Source organism: Rhinopithecus roxellana, chromosome 4, assembly GCF_007565055.1.
Source record: "Rhinopithecus roxellana isolate Shanxi Qingling chromosome 4, ASM756505v1, whole genome shotgun sequence".
Taxonomy (NCBI): domain Eukaryota; kingdom Metazoa; phylum Chordata; class Mammalia; order Primates; family Cercopithecidae; genus Rhinopithecus; species Rhinopithecus roxellana.
Window position 1 is genome coordinate 11,299,769 of NC_044552.1, and position 12,742 is coordinate 11,312,510.

At 39.4% G+C, this 12,742-nt stretch overlaps 1 long non-coding RNA gene across 1 annotated transcript in view; it reads right to left on the bottom strand.

Moving 5' to 3' along the window:
• Positions 1–12,742, bottom strand: part of LOC115896895 — a 308,577-nt gene that overhangs the window by 19,737 nt on the left and 276,098 nt on the right. Inside the window, exon 4 of the long non-coding RNA XR_004056812.1 lies at positions 11,616–11,743. This is a non-coding gene — a long non-coding RNA (uncharacterized LOC115896895). The remainder of the gene's footprint in view (positions 1–11,615; positions 11,744–12,742) is intronic.

A 12,742-nucleotide genomic window follows, 5' to 3' on the forward strand; every position in this document is an offset into this window, starting at 1 on the left:
AATTCACTAACTCAATCACTCTGAACTTACTTTTCCTCCAGATTAACTTAGGTACTTATCTCTCAAAAGAAGCTTCCAGTTTTAGGATGGTTATGACCTTTTTGTTGCTGTTGTTGTTGTTGTTGTTGTTTTCTGTCACCCAGGCTGGTATGCAGTGGTGCAATCTCGGCTCATTGCAACCTCTGCCTCCCAGTTTCAAGCCATTCTGCTGCCTCAGCCTCCTGGGTAGCTGGGATTACAGGCACCTGCCACCATGCCAGGCTTACTTTTGTATTTTTGGTAGAGATGGGGTTTCACCATGTTGGCCAGGCTGGTCTCAAACTCCTGACCTCAAGTGATCCCCCCACCTCAGCCTCCCAAAGTGCTGGGATTATGCCTATGACCGTTTTTAATGCCTACTCTACCCCTTCAAGCTCTGACCCCAATCTCACTTGATAAACAGAAACTCTGTTAAAAAGAAGAGGTGAAAGTGACTTCTGGCAATACTTTATTCTCATGTTTCTATTTCTCTTGTCCTGAAAATGTGTCTCCACACCTGGTTAACCAAAGCACTCTTTTAAGTAATGAATTAAAATATACGGGCATGTGCATGCGCATACACAGTATGTGTGTGGAGGCTTGTGTAACATTCTATTCTTCTCCTCTGAAGCACATTGATGAAAATGAGTGTTTTTATAGGTAGTCTTAAATTTTCCTGCACTTAATTGTGTACACAGTATATTTTGAGCAGACTTATCTACTTAATTTTGTTTGACTTAGAGTATTACCAGTGTTCACTATCTGGAATTATTTTGGGAAGTGGAGAAAAAGTAATTTTGTTTGAAAATATGCCTACACTCTGTCCGGAGCCATGAGGCCCGGAATTAGCTGACCTCCGTTGCTTGATCTCCGCAAAGCGGAGACAAGATGGCACATTTCCGGGTTCTTTATTACAAACCTTTCCCGCGCGCGCCTAAAGTTTTTCCCGCGCGCGCCTAAACCCTTCCCGCGAGCGCCTAAACCTTTCCCGCGCGCGCGCGCAAGCCTTTCCCGCGCGCGCGCGCGCAAACATTTTCGCGCCCAGGAAGATATGCAGCCTAGGGCGCAGGCGCGATCTCGCGCCCGGCAAAATTACAAACCCACGGCGCATGCGCAATTGTAATTTGAGAATATCCGGCTGCCCGTCACCGCCCTGGCCCAACCTCTTCCTCTGCCAGCCTATATAAGGCATTGCACTGCCACCATTAAACGAGACTTGATCAGACTATTTGTCTTGTCTCCATTTCTCGTGTTTTCTTGTCTCCTCCATTCCCACTCCCCCTTCCAGGGTCTGTTCGACTGTCCTGCAGGTCGGGACAGCACTCGTCAACATATATGTAATAATAATGGCTAATATTTGTTGTATAGTAAGCTGTATTGTATTGGTAATACTTATGGTATAACAGCCTCTACGAAGCAAGTACTTTTTTTTTTTTTTTTGAGGTGGAGTCTCGCTCTGTCGCCCGGACTGGAGTGCAGTGGCCAGATCTCAGCTCACTGCAAGCTCCGCCTCCCGGGTTTACCGGCCATTCTCCTGCCTCAGCCTCCCGAGTAGCTGGGACTACAGGCGCCCGCCACCTCGCCCAGCTAGTTTTTGTATTTTTAGTAGAGACGGGGTTTCACCATGTTAGCCTGGATGGTCTCGATCTCCTGACCTCATGATCCGCCCGTCTTGGCCTCCCAAAGTGCTGGGATTACAGGCTTGAGCCACCGCGCCTGGCCGAAGCAAGTACTTTTATTAGTCTCATTCTACAGTTGGGAAAACAAGATCTTAGACAGGGTTAAGTAATATATATTATATCACATAAGAGCTGAGATTTAACTAGTCTAGAAATTGCACCTAAAATTAAGGGAATGTAGTTTTCAGATAGGTTCAAGAAGCAGAATATTACCAACCTTAGGATACACTCATTATGCACCCTATTCTGATTCTTCAATGATTGCATGCTCAGCAAGGATCCTCTAACCTCTTCTCTATGAAATAAAATATTGTGTAAAACAAAGGTTTTATGCTACTTATTCTGTGCTTAAAATACACCTGCGTGTAATAAGGTGTTCCAGAGGGATACAGGTTTACCAGGTCACTATAGATACCAAATCCTGCCACTGCCAAGAGTCTTTAATTGAAGAGATACCCAAACCAGCTTCAACACTGTCCTATTTTCCATGATTTCTTAAAGATTCTAAATAGAATCCATCGTTTGATAAGCCATGGGGAATAGTGTGCTTTCAGATTGACTGAGCAATTCTCCCATGAATAATCTAATTTGCTTTTCAGTTTGGAAACCCCTTCACTCTCTGCTTCAGACTTTTAAGGGGTTTAGGATAGAAAGGAAAATGAAGATTAAGTTAAAATCTGAAGCAGCATCAACATTTTGGATATATCAAAGCTTCTACTTATTAGATTTAAACACAATGAATTTCCCAGAAAGGCAAAGGGGAGAGGCTCTAACTTTGCCAGGGGGAACAGGAGTGCCAAGAGAGCTGAGTGGCAGTTTGCTTGGCTCTGTGACAATGATTTTGTTCAAATGCTCCCCACCTTGCTTCCGAGCAGTGCAACAGCCTCGGTTCAAACAAAGCACTTACACAGCCTCACCTGTGGGTTGCCAGCACCTCGCAGGGTGGAATCCTGGCTGTCAGACAAAACTCCGACTCAAAGTTCATTTCATAAATGCTTCCAAGTCAAAAAGCCATTTTTACTGGGCTGGTTTCAAGCATATCGCTGCCAAGACTTAAATTTCCCATCTCACACTGCCATCTACTGTCTAAGGCCCAGTGCTCTTAAAAAAAAAAAAAAAAAAAAAGAAGGCATGATACACCGAGCTTTCCAGGAGTCCAGGGCATTATTCATGGACGCTCTTTCTAGCGTCACTCTTGAATGGTAATAAAGTCTGATTGCTTTTATGTTCACCAATAACGCTATACTTCAGAGTCATATAAAATGCATGTGGACCAAAACCACAAGCATTTGTGTATGTGACCTCACGTGAGAAAAAAAAAAAAAAAATTATAGTCTGTTTTAAAAGAATTAGAACCACCATTACTTAGTATCCAGGGGAAATAGACCCAAAAGATCATGACGGAGAGTCATTGCCTCATTGTTTTAATTGTAGAAAAACAAAGCTGTCTCGAACTGACTGGACTTCATTGACATTAATGTAGCCTGCTAGCTCTCACCCTGCTAGACCTTGGCAGCTAACAAGAAGCTTGAGAAATGAACAGTCAGGACTAGACAATGTCAGGATGCCCATCCAAGTCCAAAGGCACCTTCAATCATGGCAGACCACTGATCCACTGCGGGCCTCACATGTGCATTTCCTCCTTCCACCACTGGTGAGAGCATTTCCCCAAGACCAGGCTCTTTCACTTTTAGATAAATTGGCCCAAAACCCAATGCATCACTCTCTCCTTCATAGAGGGAGCGAATTCCCAATCATCACTGCCACACACACACACACACAAAAAGCATTTTTCATAGAGGGAGGGAATTCCCAATCATCACTGCCACAAAAAAAAAAAAAAAAGCATTTTTCTGATATAACTGTATTCATCATTTATCATATTTATCATGCACCTTTATTTAGTTATTGTTGTTTTGGGTTTTTTTTTTTTTTTGAGATGGAGTCTTGCTCTGTCGCCCAGGCTGGAGTGCGATGGCGCAATCTCAGCCTCACTGCAAGCTCTGCCTCCTGCGTTCACGCCATTCTCCCGCCTCAGCCTCCCGAGTGGCTGGGACTACAGGCGCCTGCCACCACGCCCGGCTAGTCTTTGTGTTTTTAGTAGAGACGGGGTTTTGTTGTGTTGTTTTTTAAAGGGGCAACAGGAAATCATAAACAAGTCTTGTATTAGGAGTCCAAAGAGCTAGTCTTCATTACGACTTTGGCACTTAGCATAAGGATGCATGACCTTGTATAAGGCACTTGATGTCTGCAAACCTCAGCCTCTGTTTCACTATTTGAAACGGGGATCATAATTATTTCCCTTCCTGCCTTATAGGTTGAAAGAATATAATTTAAGTAAGCTATATAACTTGAAATGTGCTAAGAGGATGTATCTTAAGTATTCTCACCACCTCCTCATTAAAAAAAAAGGAAGAAAGAAAGAAAACTATCTGAGGTAATGGATATATTATGAGCTTCATTATGGTGATTATACATATATCCATCAAATCATGAAATTGCACACCTCAAATATTTACAGTTTTGTCAGATAACTCAATTTTAATTTTAAAAACTTACAAAAAAGTTATACAGAAAGGAATGATCATTGATATTAACACTGTAACTTAACTCTGCATGTGTATTTTTCCATTTAATTTAAGTGTCACTTCCAATTGCACCTAGAATCTAAAGCTGCATCTTTCATGCAGTTGGCATTTCTGAAACATTTGTTGAATGACAGATTGATAGATTGATAGTCTCTGGAATTTCCTAGGAAATTCCACCTAGCTACATGGAAGCACTTATGTTCTCCAGAGAGCATTTACATTAATTTTCCAACTTTAAATAACATCCTGATAAATAGAAAAGAGCTCACATAGGGCAAAGCAAGATGTTTTTAATTGAAGCCCTTGTGGTACTTTTACTATTTTAATTTTCAAAAAGCATTTGCACTGCTATCAAAGGTGTTTTTGAGAAGGTGTACAAAATAGAACAAACAATAAGATAAATTTATTTGCTTTATGTTGGCAAATAACAAGACTTTCCTCTCTGGAAAACCACAATTGAGCAATAAGGAAAAAGTCAGAATTTCCAGAGTAGTGATACTAAGATTTTTAGGCCACCCATTACAAAGCAAACCATTTTTAAAACATTAAAAATAGCTCATTAATATATTTGTGAAAGAACACCGCATACTAAAGAAAAATAGCTGTGTGCTTGGGTGCAGGGTATGTGTACGTGTGTATGTGTGTGTGCATGTGTGTGTGCGTATGTGTGTGTAAGTATATGTAGGTGCCGTATATTTCAGGAAATAAGGATCTATGTTGATGTATGTAGATTCATTTGTTTCCATTTTGATTATAGTCACATATTTTCAAGATACTATGCATTAAAGTTAGAGTCAATAGCCATGAAATTGACAGAGTAAAAGAATGGCCTTTAATATGTTCAGACTGATGTCTCTGACTTATCACCACCATGCTTCTTGCTGAAAATATATACTAAATTCATTCCTATTGCTTTCCCTTTAAACTAGTGAATTCTACTTTCCTTACCATTAATTAAGTCTATATACCATATAATTTAAGTAGGTTCATCTATGAGACTTTGGAGACACAAAATAGAGGAAAACCACAGGAAGCCAGGAGAAGGTCAGAACAATGCTTGGAGGATTATTCTGGCACAGGCTTTCCCTAAAGGGGTCAGCTAGTGATCTAAGAAGGCACCACTCTGAGCTATGCAGCTGCGGGACTGAATCCTGCACCTCAGAACTACAACTGTGTTAGTTTTTACTCTGGACTTGGTAGTACTTTCAAATGGCGGAAGTCTGCACTGGGGAAGGGGGTAGAGCTGTGTCTGTACCAGGCGTCTCTCACATGACAGTGTGGGCCTTGGAATCCCAGGGAGGCTTGTTAAAACAGAGGTTTTGGGAGTCTCTGCCTCAGTAGGCCTGGGGAGGAGCCTAGTATTTGCATTTCAAGCAGCTTCCCAGGTGGTTTTTCCCAGGCTAGTTTTCTTATATTTCTCTGTATTTTTTTTGAAAGAAAAGATAATCTGTCTTTTATTTCTAAGGCACCACTATATGGCCTAATATCCACTGGCACATACTAGGAGCTCAATAAAAGTTTGTAGAATAAATGAATGTTTGAGTAAATTTAAGTGCATAAAAATATAAATGAATGATGTAATCAACTAAAGTTCTACGTACGCTGGAAAAATATAGATGTATACTGGAGGAAGTTCCAAATATCTTTGTGTACCTACTATGTATCAGATGCTGTCCTAAAGAGCTAGGTATATGATGGTTAAAAAAAAAAAAAAAAAAGATTCAATTTGGATCATCATTTTGTTTGTAGTCAAGCGGAGAAGATAAACCGCTCTGCATCACTTAGCAACAGGGATATGTTCTGAAAAATGTGTCCTTAGGGATTTTTGTTATTGTGGGAGCATCGTAGAGTATATTTACACAAGCCCAGATGGTGTAGACTACTACATACCTAGGCTATGTGATAGAGCCTGTTGCTATTGGGTTAGGAATCTGAACAGCATGTTACTGTGCTGAATACTGTAGACAATTGTAACACAAAGATAAGAATTTGTGCATTTAAGCATAGAAAAGGTGTAGTGAAAATCTATACCTTTCACACATATAAAAGATTTTTAAATGGTACCTCTGTATAGAGCACTTCCCACGAATGGAGCTTACAGGACGGAAGTTGCTCTGAGTGAGTCAGTGTGTGAGTGGCGAGTGAATGTGAAGGCCTAGGACCTTACTGCATACTACTGTAGACTTTATAAACACCGTACGTAAAAATAAGCTTATTTTTAAATATTTTTATTTCCTCAATAATAAATTAACCTTAGCTTACTATAGCCTCTTTGTGCACTTTTTAATTTTTTAAACTTTTAGACTCTTTCGTAATAATACTTAGCTTACAACACAAATGCATTGTATAGCTTTACAAAAAAATATTTTCTCTTTATATCCTTATTCCATAAACTTTTTTCTGTTTTTGATCAATCTTTTTTTTTACTTCTTAAATATTTTTGTTAGTTAAAAATGAAGACAAAGCCACACATCAGCCTAGGCCTACACAGGGTCAGGATCATCAAGATGTCAGTCACTGCATGCTCTCACTTGTAAGTGGGAGTTAAACAATGAGAATAGATGGACACAGGGAAGGGAACATCACACCCCGAGGCCTGTTGAGGGGTGGGGGCCAAGGGGAGGGAGATTAGGACAAATACCTAATGCATGTGTGGCCTAAAACCTAGATGACGTGTTGATAGGTGCAGCAAACCACCATGGCACATGTATACCTATGCAACAAGCCTACACGTTCTGCACATGTATCCCAGAACTTAAAGTAAAAGAAAAAAGAAAAAACAAAAAGATGCCACTAGGCAGTAGGACATTTTCATGTATCCAGGAACTTAAAGTAAACGAAAAAAGGAAAAAAAAGATGTCACTAGGCAATAGGAAGTTTTCAGCTTCATTATAATGTTATGCAACTACGGTCATACCTGCAGTCCATCGTTGACTAAAACATTGTCACGTAGTGCACAATTGTCTGTTAAAGACATAATTACCAATGTCTAAAATAGATTGTGAGAGAGAAGCACACGGTGCATGGAAATGCAGGCATGCTGCAGTGGTATGGGCAACTGTGGAAAATTTCTTTGAGCTCTGAACAGAAAGTGAGAATTACTCAGATTTAAGTTGTAAAGATGTGAATATGAAAATGGAAATTCACTTCTACATGAAATATTTGAATATATCGTATAAATCATGTTGATAGTGGATTTGGACCCTGCAGCAAGAAGACCACCTATTCTTTCAAATGTTTTCAGGCCAATAAATATCACTGGTCCATAAGAATTCTGGATTTTTGTTGGTTTTATAAAATTTAAAACAATATAGAAAGAAGAAATCCAAGTTTTTGGTGAGTGACTATAGAGAGAAAAGGAATAACAGTGAAAAGAGTAGTAACATGTTTGTTGTAACTGGCATTTATCATCTCAAATCTTATTAAAGCATAGATTACCTCAAATGCCCTAATTATATGTTCAGAATGAGCTATATCTCTTGTTAAGAGTATCAGAGTAAAATAAAAGCATAATGAGTTTAATTCTATCATCACTTTGGCTCTTGCTGGTATAATTTAAAAGTTTATTCAGAACTGAGAAAATGCTACTTCCAGGGAACATTTTTCAGAAAAAAAAAAAAGATATAATAAAAGTAATCATTTGACAGTCCTCCATAAAAAGAACTTCACTTACTGTAAAAAGAAAATTTTCAGCTAATATTGGCTTACACTTTTTAAATCATGCAATTCACACAAATTTATTCTCTGGTCAGCTGGATGTTCCATTGTTTCCAAATGAAAATAGAAGATTGTTTGCACCTGGTTAACTCAAAGGCCATTAAAAATAAGAAAAACATAAATTTGGAATTGTAAAATTACTATATGTATTTCTGCTTATATATCTTCTCAGAATTTTAGCAATATTCCCACAACCCACTGTATAAAAATAAACTAAAATAGTTTAAGACTTCTCTGTGGAATTACATGAGCAGGAATAAATTTCAGACTCCAATTACTTGAAGGAGCAATCATCGAACACCTGTTGGAACATGGCACGTGGTTATGCACTGGGGGATTGCGGTCGCATTTAGGTTGCAGCCAAAAGTACATGAAGACATAGAAAGTAAGAAAGAGCATGATGTACTCAGGAAATTAGTGTGGCCTCAAAACAAGGTTGATTCTCATCAAAGTCGGGGGAGGGGGGAGGGATTGCATTGGGAGTTATACCTGATATAAATGATGAATTGATGGGTGCTGACGAGATGATGGGTGCAGCACACCAACATGGCACAAGTATACATATGTAACAAACCTGCACGTTATGCACATGTACCCTAGAACTTAAAGTATAATAAAAAAAAAATTAGTAAAAAAAAAAAAAAAAGAAAACTTGATGCCATAGAACTATAAAATTAAATCCAGGAAGAACCTCAAAGACAATCTTCTTCCAACATCCTCTTTCTCAGATAAGGAAATTAAGATTTTAAAAGATCTTGTGCCAAAAGTCAAACAGTTAACTTGTGGCAATTGAGATTAAATTTTAAAACTCCTAAAAAAAAAAAAAAAAAACAAGGTTGATGTGGGTAGGAAGTGGTTGTTGACTGAAGAAAATAAGCTGGAGAGGGAAGTAAAGACCAGATCACAAGGCATGTTTTAAGTCATGTATCTTAGCTTGTGTTTTCCCAAGAGTGAAATACAAGACAGGCCTTGGATACAGGTCATTTATTTAAGAGTTAGTTTCAGAATGCACAAGCAAGGAAGAGGTAAAAGAGAGATAAGGAAAGAAGATCAAACAAAACAAAGAACAGTGTGTTATTGAGTTGGTCATGACTATTGGCAATGGGCCTCAACCCTACATGCCTACATGGCATCCCTCTGAAGTACCATGTCTAGTCATGGCCTCCAGTGGCCTCAAGGGTCTAAGAAGAATCCCACTGAAGCCTGGGAGGCTGGGGTGGTGGGAGAGGCTGGCACATCTATCCATGGATGCCATCCTCCATTGTGTGAGAGTTGCCCCAGGGAAGCCACATTGAGTGATGAGCAGCTCCATGGTATAGAGAAAGTCCTGATATAGAGACAAAGAGAGATCACTGAACTCACATAGGAACACACTGGCTTTTGAGAAACTGCTCCCAACTTCAGACCTGCTGATGAACACGAAAGATATGGGGCTAGATCGTGCATTCATAACGTCTCCCACTCCATGTGACTGTTTTCATATTACTGGGTTTTAAGCAATGAAGGGACACAATCAGATTGCAATTTGGCAAGTTTAATCTAACTGTAGTGAAGCAAAGAGATTGAAGCTGAGCATAAGAAACAATGACCAGGTTGGGCGTGGTGGCTCATGCTTGTAATCCCAGCACTTTGGGAGAGGGAGGATCACCTGAGGTCAGGAGTTCAAGGCCAGCCTGGTCAACATGGTGAAACCTTGTCTGTACTAAAAATACAAAAAATTAGCTGGGCATGGTGGTGGGCACCTGTAATCCCAGTGACTTGGGAAGCTGAGGCAGGAGAATTGCTTGAACCCAGGAGGTGGAGGTTGCAGTGAGCTAAGATCACGCCACTGCACTCCAGCCTGGGCAGCAGAGCAAGATTTCATCTCAAAAAGAAACAAAGAAAGAATGAAAAAGAAACAAAGATCAGTTAGAAAAACAAATACATAACAATGATTCTAGATAGGAAGAAGTAGAGGGATTCATGTGCAATTTTGGAAGCAGAATGGACTGAAGGTAAGAAGTACATTAGGGGGATGATGGATAAGGACAAGTTAAGGATGACCCTTAGCTTTCTGGATTCTACAATGGATGACAATGATTCCATTCAGAAATAGGACAAGGGATCAACTGGGTTTCCAAAGTAGAGCAACGAGAAGATATATCCATTCTTTATGTCATTTAGTGAATCAACGATAATGTTTTGAGGACCTGCTGACCTAGGAACTAGAGATTCAGAAGTGAAAAATACAGACAATATCCATACTCTCCAGAGTTTATATCCATTTGGAATAAAAACAAAGCAAGCAAATAAAAAGATAAATTAATACAACAATTTCATATGTGGACAAGTGATACAAAGACCATAAAAGAGGAGGATGAGATAAAGTGTAATGAGAGTGGGTTGAGCTCCTTTGGAATGAGTGTTCAGAGACCTAATGAAGAGGTGATATCTGAACCAAGACCTGAATAACACAAAGGAATCACAGGAAGAACTAGGAGAAAACTATTCCAGGCAGAGGGAAGAGCAGGGGCCAAGGGCAGGATGAAAGCTGGCACACCCAGGGAGCAGAAGGAGACCATATGGGTGAAGTTTAGTGAAACCAGGTGAGCCTGGCATGAGATGAGAGCAAGAAGGAACCACAGGGGCAGATCATGACAGGAGTAGGACCATGAAAAGGAGACTGATTTTTATTTCCAGCATTAAAAAAATCATTGGTGGTTTTCAAGCAAGGAGATAATGCGATTAGATTTCTGTTTCTTAAAGGTCACTCCGGATGTTTTGGGGAGAATGGATCTTTAGACAGGCAAGAGGAGACACCTGTGAGATTGGTTAATAATGAGAACTAGCCCTAACATCGCTAAGACATTGCTCTAAGTGCATTGCAAGCATTAATTTATTTAATCCATACAGCAACTCTACAAGGTATATACTATTTTTACTGCCTTCTACAGATGAGAACATACATGTTTCATAACTTGCCCACTGTCAGGAGGTAGCCTGGCTCCAACCCTGTGCTCTTACAAACTATGAATCTTACCATCACATATAAGGCACAGTGCTTGTCCAGGCCAAAGGTGATAGAGTGGGTTGAGTGACTGGAGATTGAAACCAAAGTCAATTCAGTGAAAACTGTGATAGACTGAGGTCCAATCCAATATGAGGTTCATCTCACAAACACCTAATGTCTTCTTTAGTCCTCTTACACATTGGTTTGTACATTTTATTGACTTTTGGACAGATTATCAAACTGGAAGAAATTTTCTGGATTTGAATGATTTAATTAGGTAAAAAAGTAAAACACTCAAAATTATCTCTAACAGTTTTCAGCATTGACAACATTCCCATAGTTCTGTAGGTGGAGAAGATAGAAACATTAATTGAACGTGGTCAGTATTCTTGAGAAATTGGTACTAGCGAAAGGGATGGTAATGCAGGCAAATGTATTATAGTGAGTGATCTGGCAAATTGATGTTTAATAACTGGCACTTTGGAGTGAGGGAAACCTTAATTTGTAGGATTTGCCAATTTGCGTGATTTCAAGCTACTGATGGTACATTAACTGACTTAGAGAATTCCAGAAAATTTAATACACGGCTCTCTTGAACCAAGGCAAAGTAGCTCCAGTACTTACAGTACAGTGTGAAGAATGTGGAAGAAAGATGCTCAACAGAGGATCCAGGACCACAGAAAGAATCCTGACTGATTATGCCGAAGAAAATCATCCAACACTTCCATGAGGCAAAGGCATTCGAACCTGGTCTTTAAGAAGAGAGGAGGAAAACTGTCAATTTATGTATAGTCTATGGCAACTCCAGTTTACATATTGTCCACAGAAGATTTCTACTACAACGGTAATATCAAGTAGTTATAATAAAGACTACAGGGACCACAAAGCCTAAAATATGTGATTCTTTCCAGAAAAAGTTGCCAACCATTGCAATAATCGATGACAACAACAATCAGTTAAACCCTTGATAGAGAAATGTCTTTGACTTTCAAAACACTAATGCAACTTCTTCCATCCTACTCTCTGCCGATGAGCTTACTTGAGATTTTACTGAGACATTGAAGCAATCAGAGCACAGAATCCTTGCTTTTCCTTCTGCTACCATGGGCAAGTGATCATTGTGCCTATCTAGAGCCAATCTTTTCATTTGTATGCGACAGACCCTCCCCTCAGGCTCATCCAAGGTCACCGGTCCAAGTATCCAAGCCTCTCTCTTCCCTGCATCGTCAGGTTTTTCCTCTCCACTGAATCATTCGGATTAATGTACAAACATGCCATTATTCTCATTTATTATTATTATTATGGAAAATAACATTTGACATGAAATCTACCTTCTTAAATTTTTAAGTGTATAATATATTATTTTTTACTATAGTTACAGTGCTGTACAGCGGATCTCTAGAGAAATCATTCATCTTGCTTCACTGAAACTAATACCCATTGATTCATCATTTTCCATTTTCTGTCCCTCACAACAATCACCATGCTGCTCTTTGATTCTATAGATTTCACTATTTTAAACACCTCATCTAAATGGAATCATGCAGTATTTGTCTTCCTGTGACTGACTTATTTCACTTAGCATAATGTCCTCAAGGTTCATCCAAGTTGTCACATTTTGCAGGATTTCCTCCCTTTTTAAGGTTCAATGTATTCAATTGAATGTGTATACCACATTTTCTTTATCCATCCATTTGTCAATAGACATTTAGCTCGTTTCCTCATTTTGGCTATTGTGAATAGTGCTGCAA